This window comes from Felis catus, chromosome B1 (genome assembly GCF_018350175.1).
Source record: "Felis catus isolate Fca126 chromosome B1, F.catus_Fca126_mat1.0, whole genome shotgun sequence".
Taxonomy (NCBI): domain Eukaryota; kingdom Metazoa; phylum Chordata; class Mammalia; order Carnivora; family Felidae; genus Felis; species Felis catus.
Genome location: NC_058371.1, coordinates 75,494,201 through 75,507,603, shown reverse-complemented (window position 1 = coordinate 75,507,603; position 13,403 = coordinate 75,494,201). Strand labels below are relative to the sequence as shown.

The 13,403-nt window shown below is 45.9% G+C and overlaps 2 long non-coding RNA genes across 2 annotated transcripts; both read left to right on the top strand.

Moving 5' to 3' along the window:
- The first annotated feature begins 377 nt into the window (after positions 1–377).
- LOC109499414 lies at positions 378–7,245 on the top strand. Its single transcript, XR_002741487.2, has 3 exons — positions 378–942; positions 2,355–2,493; positions 7,189–7,245. It is a non-coding gene; the product is annotated as an uncharacterized LOC109499414 (long non-coding RNA).
- A 91-nt stretch (positions 7,246–7,336) lies between these two features.
- LOC123385223 lies at positions 7,337–11,079 on the top strand. The gene is made up of 2 exons (XR_006597419.1): positions 7,337–7,388; positions 7,995–11,079. It is a non-coding gene; the product is annotated as an uncharacterized LOC123385223 (long non-coding RNA).
- The last annotated feature ends 2,324 nt before the right edge of the window (positions 11,080–13,403 follow it).

Here is a 13,403-nt window from a genome sequence, read left to right as displayed (position 1 = left end):
AAATAAAAAAAAAATTAGAAGTAAACGTTGGGGATAGTGGATTGTAGCCGTGCTATGATAGGATCCAGCTCTTTATCTATTCATTCATTCCATTCCTTCAGCCAATGTGTAGTGAACACCTACTATGCACCAGGCGCTGTTCTGGGCCCTTGGGACACAGCAATGGCAAAAACAGATAAAAGATTTCATTCTAGAGGAAAGAGTCAGACAATAAGCCACAATGCATGGATAAACTATAAGATGCATTAGGAGATTATAGTGAAAAAGAAAAGCAGGAGTAGGGTGGGTGGGAGTGGAAGTGTAGGGTGGGGGTGTGCTGTGGAATTCAGAAAGGTAGGGAGGGGAGGCCTCAGGGAGAAGGTGACTGGAACCCAATGGACTTCTGGGTGAGGAGCAGGAAGGACACGGGTGTGAAGCAAGGAGTGTGCTAAAGATGCAGCAAAGAGACCTGTGTGGCCAGAGCCAAGAGAAGGAGGGAAAGAGTGAGAGAGAACATTAGCGAGAGACAAGGCAGACCACCTCAGACCTGGCGGACCGTTGGGAGGCTCTGCTCTTACCCTGAGTGAACTGAACTGGGGAGCTATGGCAGTGTCCGCAGCACACCATGGCATGTCCAACCTAGGTTTCAGATTAGCCGGGGGCTGTGGCAGGGCATGGAGTCCTATGGCGGGAATCCAGTAAGTGCAGAAGGGCAGGGAGGTTGGCGGCTTAGACCAGGTGGTGGCCGTGGAGAGAGTAAGCTTCCACGTGAGTTGTTGAGACTGGCTTCCTCAGGCTTTGCTGGTGGACTACATGCAGGGTATGAGAGGAAGAAAAATCGGAGCTGGGAAATTGCAACGATGGAAAAGAGAATCTAAAATAAACCAAGTGCACTCACAATCTAACGCTGGGTCACACGGGAGGATGCCGCAGGGATGGGACGGTGTACCGACGCAGCTCCGGGTAAGGAGGCATCAGGGTGCCGTGGGAAGAGACTGGGTTTTTGTATCAGATGGTCTTGGGTTCTAAACGCATTTGCTTTCTCTGTGGTTTTGAGGAAGTGGTTTGACCCCCCAGAACCTCAGTTTCTTTGACCTGTGATATGGGGTGATCATATAATAATACTCCTTCTGTAGGGTTTCTGAAGATTAAATGAGATAATGCATGTGAAATTCAGGGTAGCCAGTTCTGGAAATGTCAGCTGTTCCCTCTCCTTCCCCTGAGAGGCTGGATAAATCATCCCGACCCAGAGCTGGTGGTGGGAATGAGGAGAGGGCAGAGAAGCTGTTTCGGGTGCAGCGTCAGTTATAGAGACTGTCACCTCTGGGGGACGTTTACCATCTCTCTCTGAGACAATGGGACAGGGTGCGGCGGGGGGGGGGGGGGGGGGGGGGGGGGGAGGTCTGAGGATTCTGGCCGGAGGCCAAGTTTCTGTCTGGCAGCTGTGACCTTCTGTCGGTGGACCGCAGCCAGATAGGCCTAATGAGTGATTTAAAAAAATGCAGCATGGAGGTATGTAACCATGGCAGAGCAGGACCTTGTTTCCGTGGGAGCAGGAACACTTAGGGGCGGATGTGACCCCGCCGCTGGTAGAATGGTTTAAAAGGCAGGGAGCCTGTGCGCTGAGCTCTTCAGCCTGGTAAGACCAGTGGACTCCCAGGAATCAGGAAAGGGCCACCGTCCCACCCCATCACGTGTATTTATGTGGAGGAGCCTCTGCACTCCTTGATTGCTGATTTGGAACTAACAGAAGTGAGAAAGCAGCTTGCAAAGCTCCAGTCTGAGCCCTCATTTCCATCAATCTTCAGATCTGGCCTAGCTCATTCCACTCCCCTCACTTTCTTTCTGCCCTCCTGTCGTAGTCTGCTCAGGCTCCCATAACAGGACACCATAGACTGGAAGGCTCAAACAACAGACATTTATTTCTCACCATTCTGGAGGCTGGAAGGCCAAGGTCAAGGTGTTGGCAGGTTTGGTTTCTTCTGAGGCCTGGCTCCTTGACTTGTATCTCTCGTCCTCTTATTGCCCCTTCCCATGGTCATCCGTCTGTGCACGTGCACCCCTACTGTCTCTTCCTCTTCTTAGCATAAGAGCACCGGTCATATTGGATTAGGTCCTATCCTAATGGCCTCATTGTAACTTAATCACATCTTTAAAGAGCTTATCTCCCAATAGGGGTACATTCTGAGGCCCTGGAGCTGGGGCCTTAACATATGAATTTAGGGGGACAAAATCCAGCCATAACATTCCCTCTAGCTTCTGGGATTTTTGTTTGTTTGTTTGTTTTGCCATGGTCTGGACTGGGGTCCAAGCTTCTTGAATGTTTCCTGTTTCTGTCTCCATCATCCCTTTCCCTGCTTGCGTTTCAATCCTAGAAAAATAGATTCAATGCCCTAGAGAAAAATGGATCAGAGAAACTAAAGATGTCTGAAGACCTGGGACCTGGCTACTCGGCCCTTCTGAATGCCATGGCGTAGTGTCCACTGTCCTGTGCCTAAAACCGTCCTGGAAATGGTACGCACTCCTGTAGATCTGAGGCACCTGAGCCAGGCCTTCCTTGGGGAAACTTTCTACCATTTTTCCTCCAGAAGCCTCTCTTGTGTCAGTCATAAGGTTCAAAATCTAAATTAAAATTTTACATACATTGGACTCCTACTAGCTTCCAGACATTGTACCAGCTGCTTCCACACATATTAACCATTGTAACCAATTCAATGATGATTTAATTTAAGAGGGGTGATTGGATTTGGACCTGAAAATTTTAAAGGGTAAGCCAGGATATAATTCTAAAACATCTTCTATGGTTCTAATGAAATATATATCGGGAAACGAAACACCAACATTGAAATTTTTTATTGTCAGCACGGTTGATGAGTTTGCTGGGTTCATTTGGATTGTAGTGGGTGGTTTAGCTTTAGTAATAAGGGCTGGATATAAGAGTTCATGAGGAAACTAGGAAGACAGAAACTCCAAACGGCCCCAAGGATGCTTAGGAAGATCCTACAGCCTAACTGTAAGCACATTCAGGAACTGTGCCCCATGGCAGCTGGCCTTATCACATCAGTGCAGCAGCAGGTGGATTTTGTGCTCTGGAGCTCCACCTATAAGGTACTCAGTTACTCTGTCTCTGCTTTTGAATTTCAGCAGCTACTACAGAAAACAGAAGCTCCCTCTGAATATTCTGAGCTCAAACCTGAACGCAGATGTGACAGGTTCAGCCCTAGTTGGCAAATTTTTCACACCAGGTCATATCATAGGTACTGACCAGCCTTGAGGACAGAGACCTGTCCTATGCAGCCGCATTATGGTGGGATCACACAGTGCTCTGAGAAGTTTCTGCAGGGAGCAGGAAGACTGGGTTGTCTGGTGTAATTGACCAAAGTAAGCCGGTGGCAGAGGACTGTGGGTAGAGCACCGTACTGGACCTCAGAAGGTCATTGGCTCATTTCTGCCATGGGCTTTTCATGTGAAATGCCTTAGTTTCTTTATCAACAAAGAGAGGGAGTGGGTGGAAATGTCTTACCTTGACTTAAGGAGCTATGTAATGATTAGGTAGAAAGACAGAGAAGCAGCAGGTATTCTCTAATTGCAGAACAGCCTGGGTATTAGAAACTCAGCCAATAGACCTAATCAATTCAGCAGAAGACATCATTAGCACTTGGCTACAAGGCTACCAGTGAGAAAACAAGCTGGTGGTTTTTATTATATTATATATGAACTGCTGATGTTCCTCCTGCTGGTAGGAGTCTGTGCTGGAGTTGTTCGGAATTACTTTGTAAAGCCTGGCTAGGTGGGGGATGGGAGGAAAAACAGAACTGGGGGCATTGTTTGCTGTGAACAACCGTCAAATCCACTTTGAAAACTGAAAAGTTGTAACAGAGATAAGGTGGCTGGGAACTGGCTTTGGCTTGCTCAGGGAAACAAAACAAAACAAAACAAAACAAAACAGCAAAAAACCCAGAGAAGGGGATTCCATTCTAAGAGGCTGAGTGGCAGAAACATCTCTTCAGGAAGGCAAGAACCAGTCCCAACAGGTTCTGCTCCAGGTGATGCAGTAGCCAGGCGGGTAGAAGAAGAACGGGTGCCAGGTTGTTCTGTTCAATGCTTCTTCCTGCTAGGGCTAGGGGAAAAGGTAAGGGTCTGATGCAAAGATGCAGTTGGGGAACGTGTCCCAAGTCTGGCTGCTCCAGAATGGCCAAAGCCAAGGGCTATGATGAACTTGATTGCTTCAAGGACACCAGAAGCATGGTATCTGGGAGGTCAAAGGCAGAATTCTGTCCCTTGGGGGAGAAAACGGACCAGAACAATGGAAGGTGTAAAGACCTTGGATATATAGTCCTAGAAGAGTAGGGATAGACATGAAGTCAAGAGCCTCCAAGTGGTCCATCCCAGGACCTAAGTAACATGCCACTCTGGGGGACTCAGAGGGACACAGTCATGCCTGTGCTAGGGAAGTTTGGTTCTGGCTGCTGTAAAAGGGGCTGAGAGAGGCAGGGGCAGCTGTTGGAGCTGGGACTTGGGTTGAGCATAAGCTTAAGTCCTGGCCCACTTAACTTTGGTGACTCAAGAAAAATAATGATCAGTTCAGGGTTTGATCTTCTTCCCTGTAAAACAGAGTCAGCAATAGAGCGCACCTTGAGGAAGGGGATGAGGGAACAGGGAGAGAACGTGGAGTAGAACGGACTGGAAGTGCCCCGGATGCAGCCATTGGACTAGAACACCCGGAAGCTGGAAAGTGAATAAGCAGTCAGTTCTTTGGCCCCAGATTAAGAAACAGATACAAAACTGAACAGCACAAAGTTGTATGAAAGAAGCAGACTCTGGGAAAGGTTTTCTTTTCTGTCCTTTGCCACTCACTTTTCAAACATCTGTACTTTTATCCATACAGAAGTCTCTGAGGGCCTGTCACATCTGGGAGAACAGGCCTCCTGACCAAGATAGTCAATTGCAAACCCAAGACAGCACTGGGACTGTGATCTATCACTCAGGGCTTTCCAGGAAGATCCTATTCAGAAGCCAGGCTCTTAACAGGCAAGGAACAGTGTTAATAAAAGTCCTTTTTACTTGAAAGGGCACAGGGAGAAAAAAAACCCAATAAAAGCTGAGCCCAGCTCTTAAAAAAAAAAGGTTGATAAAACTGACAAAAAATAAAGAAGCAGTTTATCGTGGTTCTAAAGGAAAGAGGAGGGTTTTTCTTTCTCTTTTTTACAGGCAGAATTAATTAATCCACCATCCCCAGCTTGTGCTCTGAATGGAATGTTAGCTCTAACTCTGGGGGGTGGGGAAGTCCTCCGGACCCTGGATAAGCTTCCATTAGAGCAACAGTGTTTAAAATAGTGAATTTAAATTCATCTGCTAGACAGAATAGGGCAGCAGGAGTAGAGAAGAAAGCAATCTGACGAGAGTGCTGTTAAGAAGCAGTTCTTGAGAGTAGAATTCCAGTTCCTTAAACTTCCCTCAGGGGTAAGATGGTAATGATATCAGAATAACCATAGTGGTATCAGTGACCGTGGTTTAGCCTCTTTCTTCTGCTTTTCTCACATCCTCCCCACTGAATCCATGGAGTGTCTACACCGTGAGCGAGCATGACAAAAGGAGGCTGTCCAACCAGTGGGGCCAGGGACCGGCCAGGACAGCTGCTGCTGCCCTCCTGGGTCTCTTCACTGCAGTTCCAGAGCCTAAACCAAACTCCCCTAGTTCAGGCCTGTGTCCCTCTGAACCCCCCAGGGTGACATGTCCCCCGCATACTGGGATGGACTGCTTGGGAGGCTCTTGATTTCTTATCTGTCCTCACTCTTCTAGGCCTGCATGTCTGAGGCCTTGATGTATTCCATCCTTCTGGTCAATTTCCTCCCCTAGGAACCGAATTCTGCCCTTAGCCCCCAGGCTAGAGTCCTGTCAAAAATGGGCAGATTTTGTGGAAGCAGAGCCATAGCCTGACTGAACATTTGATTGACATCTGAATTCCCTGCTGCTATGCCCACTTCCTGTTCAGATGCCCAGGAGAGTCCAGAGTGCTGTGGCATCTTGGAGGCTAGCTCTGTCCACTTTTCCACATTCTTGCTTGTCCAGGCCTGGCTTTCTCCCAGGCCTTCTCACTCCAGGTGTTGTAGCATGCCTCCCATCTGGCCCACTCAACCAGCAATCTGGAGCAAGCCATGGAACCCTGTGGAAGATCTGCATCAAAGACAACGGATACACTGCAGACACAATAGAGACTATACAATGTGTACAGAGAAGCCTAGACCTCAGATTTAGGTAAATTTGGGATTAAATTTATTCACTGATTCATTCATTCACTAAAAAAATCTATTGAGAGCTTATTATGTATCAAGCCTTGTTCTAGGTGCTCAAGATAGAGGAGTAAACACAAAACTACTTGTCCTTACGGAAGTGCTGATCTAGTAGGGAAGGTGGACAATAAACAGGTGAAGTGGGAAAAAAGTATATTAATGCTATAAAGAGAAATCAAGCAAGAAAGAGGACAGGCCATATGGGATAAATGTTGTGACTTTAGATAGAGTCAGAGAAGGCCTCATTGAGAGGCTGACATCAAGTAAAGACCTAAGGGATGTTCAGAAGTGAGCCAGGCCATGTAGGAGCCTGGAAGAGAGCATTCCAGGAAAAAGAACAGCCAACGCCACGGCCCTGAGGTAGGAGTACGCCTAGTGTATCTAGGAGGCCAATGGACTGAAACAGAGAAAATGAGGGGGAGATTAAGTCGGGACATCACTCAGAGCCTGTGGGCCTAGGATGTTGGCCTGTGACATGAATGTGTTAGTCAGTTTGGGCTGATGTAACCAAATACCGTAGGTGGGTGGCTTTAAAAAAAAACCAAAACATTTATTTCTTATATTTCTGCAGCTGGAAGTCCAAAGTCGGAGTGCCAGCATCTGTCAAGTTTTGCTGACAGCCTCTCCTTGTCTTGTAGATGGCCACCTTCTTGCTGAGTCCACGCAGGGCAGAGGGAGGAAGCTTTGAAGTGTCTTCTTCCTATGAGGGCACTAATCCTATCATGGGGGCTCCACCCTCAGGATCTTATCTGCAAATTACCTCCCAAAGGCCCACCTTCTACTACAATCACATCATCAACATATGAATTTGGAGAGTGGGGTCCCAATTCCATCCTGTAACAGGGAGCTACTGTTACAGGAGCTACTGTTCTTTTTTTAAATTTTTTTTTTTAATGTTTATTTATTTTTGAGACAGAGAGAGACACAGCATGAACGGGGGAGGGGCAGAGAGAGAGGGAAACACAGAATCGGAAGCAGGCTCCAGGCTCTGAGCCATCAGCCCAGAGCCCAACCCGGGGCTCGAACTCTCAGACCGCGAGATTGTGACCTGAGCCGAAGTCCGACGCTTAACCGACTGAGCCACCCAGGCGCCCCAGGAGCTACTGTTCTTAACCGGTAAGAAGATTAATTCTGAAGTATTTTACCCTTCTTTATATCAACAGCTACCTGTCTCCATTTTTCCCAAACTCCATCCTGAAACTTTCCACAGAAGCTCCTCAGGTAATGGGAATGAGTTTTGCGTAAGAAAATTTGGGGCTCCTCTGGGTACTGCTTTGGCACTTTTATGAAAATCTTTGTTTTCTCCATTCAGCAGAGATAATGCTTTTCAGCTTATAAAGTTCAACGATGTCAGCTTTAAAGTTTTCCTTTGGTCCTACTTCTGTGGATATAAAAAAAAGTCAGCAGTGGTCCACATGAAAGGATGTTTGGTTACCCCTTTGACTACAGATTAGACCAAGAAGCTCTGGCTTCAGACAATGTTAATCTTAACCTAGGCTGGATTTATTAGGCTGCCTGGCATCTAAGATCACAGATAAGCACATTTTCCACTCAAGCTTTTGCTGTATTAAGCCTCACAGGGAAAATTTCTAAAGGTTCAGAAAAGAAACGTTCCAAACTGTAAACCACATAAGCCTTTCTTTTCAGTCTTGTCTTTTTTTTCCTTTTTTTTTTGGTACAATAATGAAACCATCTTCTATGACCAACGGATTCATCTGGAAGCCTGATCACCGAGCTGAATTATCTTCGCTTCTTAAAAAGCAAGGCGAACTATTTGTTCAGAACAAAAAACTGCACACCGTGATGTCTCAGTAATTATACTATTGCCCCCAGAGGCAATAGTAACACCGCAATCCAGCCACGACAGGGAGGTGGATGCCGGACTGAGCGGAGGGGGACCTGGTGCTCTGTCCCAGGGCCGGACATGAGCAGATTGAATAGCGCTGAACACAGTCCTGTGGTCCCAGCCCCAAGATTCCCATAGGATTCTGGCCTAGTCCGTGGTGTGCACACCCATGTGTGTGGCGCACCCATGTGTGGACCTGCGCTGGCTCCAGGAGTATCTCTGGTGCGACCAGGAGCCAGGGCTGAGTCAGCTACTGCGCTGCCCTGGGCCCAAGGTTCTCTCGCCTGCGGCTGACGTTCATTTATTCAACGCAAATTGTGCATTTATGTGACAGCACTGTTCTAGGTACTGGGGCTGCAGTAAAGAATAGGACAAACAAAGTTCCTGCATGCACGGAGTTTGCATTCTAGTAGGGGTGATAGACAACACACAAGTGTTGATCTCGGCCCGGAGTTCCAGGGTGGTTGTGGATCGGAGAGGGGTGTAGGACCACTATGAGACCCGTCTCCTGAGTACTGAGCTGCACTGGGCTAGGCTCCAGGACCCAGGAACCACGATGGGTCAGCCAGACCCCGCCTGAGCCACAGCTCCTTACCATAGTCTCCAGATGGATTTGCCTCTATGAAATCCTCTGGCCAGGAACGCTTTTTAGAACCAGTCCCTCCTAGTTATAGTTAGGCATAGCTGAAAATATTGTTCACTTGTGGAATTCAGGATAAAAGCAGCTTAAATTGCTATGATGGCTGAAGAATAAAAATCCGAGGGAGAAGGATGATTTGTCCCTGGGGAGGTCAGAAGCAGGAGAGGATGAAAGAGGGAGCCTGGAGATGTAGGCTCTGAGATGATAAAAAGACTCCTTGAGAATTTGATGTTTTGCTTCCCAGAGCTGCACCCAGCACTTAGACACACACCCCTGGGCCCTCTCAGAGTTCCGTATCCTGTATGCAGTAAAACAGAGCGCAGAATGCAAGAGAACATAAACTGGGCATTTATCTGCGGCATGGAGTATTTCAACTCCCAGGATAATGACTTCTTACCCCAAATCTTTTAGAGGGATAGAAACAGTGACTCAAAGCCCAGCACTGATTTCAAACCCATTAGGCGGACTTGATTTTAGCCATGCAGCTTCCTTCTGATTGAGGGTGTGTGTGCATTTATGTCCAATGCCTCTGTGGTTGTGAACATTTGTGAGAAAAAATAACAGGCTTGAAGGTTGGACTAGTACGTTCACCTGGAACTGCACTGGCAGGGCAAGTGAGGGGACATCTGCTGTGGGGAGCAGAGGGGAGGGCCGGGATAGCGAAAAATCCACACAAAGGATAGCAGGGTATGTTGGCAGCCAAGAGGGATTTTCTGGTCACACCGGAATGTCACTGAAAGCTGGGAATAAAAGGCTCTACACTGATGACCGTCTAAGTTCAGGAAAGCACCATTGATCGTGACGAGTCACAACCACGCCACTAGGATTACCTGTCAGGTAATAGAGGAGGGGCGTTTAGGCAGGATGGGGAAGTGCAGTGTTTGGGAGGGGGGCGGTGACCCCCTAAATGTGCCCTCCTAAGGCTTGGGCTAGCCAAACGCCCCACCTTTGCTGAGTTGTTTGCAAATGTCGGGCTTCCAGAAGTGCAGAGCAAGTGACACTGCTGGGGCACGGGGGAAGAGGCAGGAGGGAGGTGACTGGGCTGGCAGGGTGGCCAGGCAGAGAGGGGAGCAAGGGTATTCACTGTGGTTTCTGGTCTCTGAGGAGGACTGAAGGTAAGTCCTACACACACCAGTAGACTCTGGAGGTGAGGATGTTAGAAGGCAGATGGGCTTGAGAGTGATAAATTTGCAAAGAACGCATGGATGGCAGAAGAATGCTGGAAGGTCACAAGCTGGTGGTTCGCTGGAAAATCTGACTGAATTTTATAAGGAGTTGTGTGACGGAGACTTGTTTGTCTACTTAACAGCCACACTCGTATTTTTCCTTCCTAAGAAAAGAACCCCATTGCTTTAAGAGGAAGCAATAAGCCTGCCTAAAAACTATATTGCCTAGTTTCTCTAGCAGCTCAGGGTGTTCAAGCAAAACATGTCTGGCCAATGAGTGGAAGCCTGCTGGGGATTTCCAGGAAGGTTCTGCTTTTCTGTTATAGACAGTATCCTTTCTTCTTTTTATTATTTTCCTCTTTCTCATTTTTGGAACTTGGATGTGATGCCTGGAGCTCCAGCAGTCATTTTGTGAGAATGGGGATGAGTGTTATACTGCAAGGGCAACTGATTTAAGTCACTGGCTACATTGTGGGGCCTTTGCACTAGCCTCAGACTATCTGCTTTTAGACTTCTTATTACCATTTTCTTAGTTAAGCCACTATTATTTATGTTTTCTGCTATCTGTAACAGCATTTTATTCTCTTTTTAAATGTTCATTGATTTATTTTGGGAGAACATGTTCAAGTGGGGGAGGGGCAGGAAGAAAGGGAGAATCCCGTGCAGGCTCCACACTGTCAGCACAGAGTCCGATGTGGGGTTCAGTCCCATGAACCCTGAGATCATGACCTGAGCCAGGGCTACAGCTTCTCCATGGCAACAGCATAAGGAGAAATTACTGCCCACTCTGCTCCTTGTTCTTGCCCCGACACCAAAGGGAAAGGGGGAGAGTGTGAGTACAGATACGTGTTCCCTGCCACCAGGCGACTGCCCATCACTAAGCCTCTAGAGACACGAGTCCAGTCCGTGTGACAGTGTGTGGAGTGAGATTTTTAACCATGCTTAAAAATTGAAAGTGACTTTTAATAACCAGAAGTAATTGTCACGTCTTGGAATCAGGTTGAAATGTCATTAAGGAATCATGTGACAGAGACTGTTTGTCTACTTAATGGCCAGTGTGAAAAAAAGTTGAAGCCAATTTGGAAAAATTAAGATGATTGCATTTCTGTACCCCCATAGAACTAAAACATCTCAATAAACTATTTCCAAAACAAATCTGGTTAATTTTGGTTGTCTTAAATCCATGCCACATTTTTATGTACTGATATGGGAAAATTTCCAAGATAGATTGAAAACTATAAATACGTGTATATATATTGCGTTTATATATAAGGAGAGCCGGCTGGTGGGGGTGGGCAAAAGGCACAAAATGGTGTATATAATGAGCAACCTTTCGGATCATAAAAAGAGGCAGGCAAGGATTTAGACTTGCACTCTCATAAAAAACCTGGAAGCACAAGCAGGGCCATCTACAGGGCGGGGTGAGAGGAGACTGGGGAGCAAGATTTCTCTGGACATAGAGCCTTACGTAAGTTTGACTCTTGAATTATGTGAATGTCTCACCTATTGAAAATTTTAAATTAAAAATGATAGTGCCAGAGAGTATTCCATTTTCTCATAGAAAAGACATTTAGAAGGTTAGCAGAGGACTGAAATCGGACAATCTAACACTCTGCTCCATACTCTTCAAACAACAAAATCAAAGTGTTGCCGCATTTTCACACAAGTAGCTCTCTTCACTCCCACCCAAAACCCTTGTTTTATGAGACTGGATGGTTTAGGTGAACTGTGGGTTAGTGGCAACTAATAAGGAACAAATAAGGAAAACAAATCAGGAAACAAATAAAGGAATTTTAGCTTTTGTTTGAGAGGAAAAAACCTGGTTTGTGATTTTATTTTATTTTATTTTATTTTATTTTTTAGTTTTTTATAAATTTTTTTTAACGTTTATTTATTTTTGAGACAGAGAGAGACAGAGCATGAACGGGGGAGGGTCAGAGAAAGAGAGGGAGACACAGAATCTGAAACAGGCTCCAGGCTCTGAGCTGTCAGCACAGAGCCCGATGCGGGGCTTGAACTCATGGACCGCGAGATTGTGACCTGAGCCGAAGTCGGCCGCTGAACCGACTGAGCCACCCAGGCACCCCTGGTTTGTGATTTTAAAGAGAAGGAATGACTAATGTATTACTGTATATAATTTATTATCATGTTTTATTCTATTAATTACACTAGTTAATAAAATATGTTACATTAGTAGCCCATTATATATTAACTCAATGTGTAATACAGTATATTTATATATTATATATTATACATATTATAACATATTATTGCATATAATTTTTATTAACTTATTTTTTCAAATTTCTTGTGATCAGATTCCTATATCTTAGAGAAATTTTCTGCAACTATGAGAAGTGTCACAATAGTGAGAACTCTAACCATTCTGTCTGTTTAAGGCAAGGGTTGGCAGACTGTGGCCTGTGGGCCAATCTGGACAGCTGCCTAATTTTTTAAGATAAGAATGGTTTTTACATTTTTGAATGGTTATGCTTTACATGGTTGTAGAAATGCCTACATAATACACTTGCTTTTGCCTCTTGGCCTGCAAAGACTCAATTATTTACTACCTAGCTCTTTAAGAAAACCGTTGTCGACTCCAGATTTAAGAGTTTTTGAGACTCACTTTCCAAGTTCTGCTCTAAAATATGTAGCCCCAGCTGGGACCAACCTCTCGACAAATACTTCCCTCACCCTGCTGAAAACCATAAAGGCCATTTAGTGATGAGGCAAGGGTAGTCATCATGACCTGTAGTTTTCACTTGGGCCCCATTAGGCATAGCACACACACTCACACACACACACACACACACACACACACACTCACACACACACACACTCACACACACACACACATACACACTCACACACACACACTCACACACACTCACACACATACACACACACACACACACACACACACTTTCTATATTGGAAGTGGGAAAATATTGATCTTGGTTGGATTTTTCTATTCCATAAACTTTCCTTTTGATAGTCAAAGCCCTGAAGCAACAAGATATAGTTGGGCCTCATTCCGGCTGCCAGACACAGAGGGCCTACCATGCATAGCTCTGTATGTCACTGGCCCATGAATGTGGCTCTTAAGTACAGAAAAGGTGACACATGTCAGCCCGTTGCAATGTGGTTCTGCGGCTTTAAAGAGACCTCTGTATTGTATGTGCATCTAAGTAACTGGAACTTGGACTCATCACATCTTTTTTAGCAATGACATTGTAACAGCATGGACCCATCCATCATCATGTCACCCTTATGGAAATGGTTTCCAGTGGTCAACTTGTCAGAGTTAATTAGTCTTCTGACGTATGAATAGTCAGAAGCAAAGCGACTTTGAGAGCCAGGTTTTTAGATACCTTTAGCAGTGAACTCTACAGGTATCTGATCTTTCCTGCCTTTTAATTAGAGCCCTTTCATCTAAGAGGGAGTATCTTTCTGCTTAGAGGTACAGCTAGCCTGGTTCT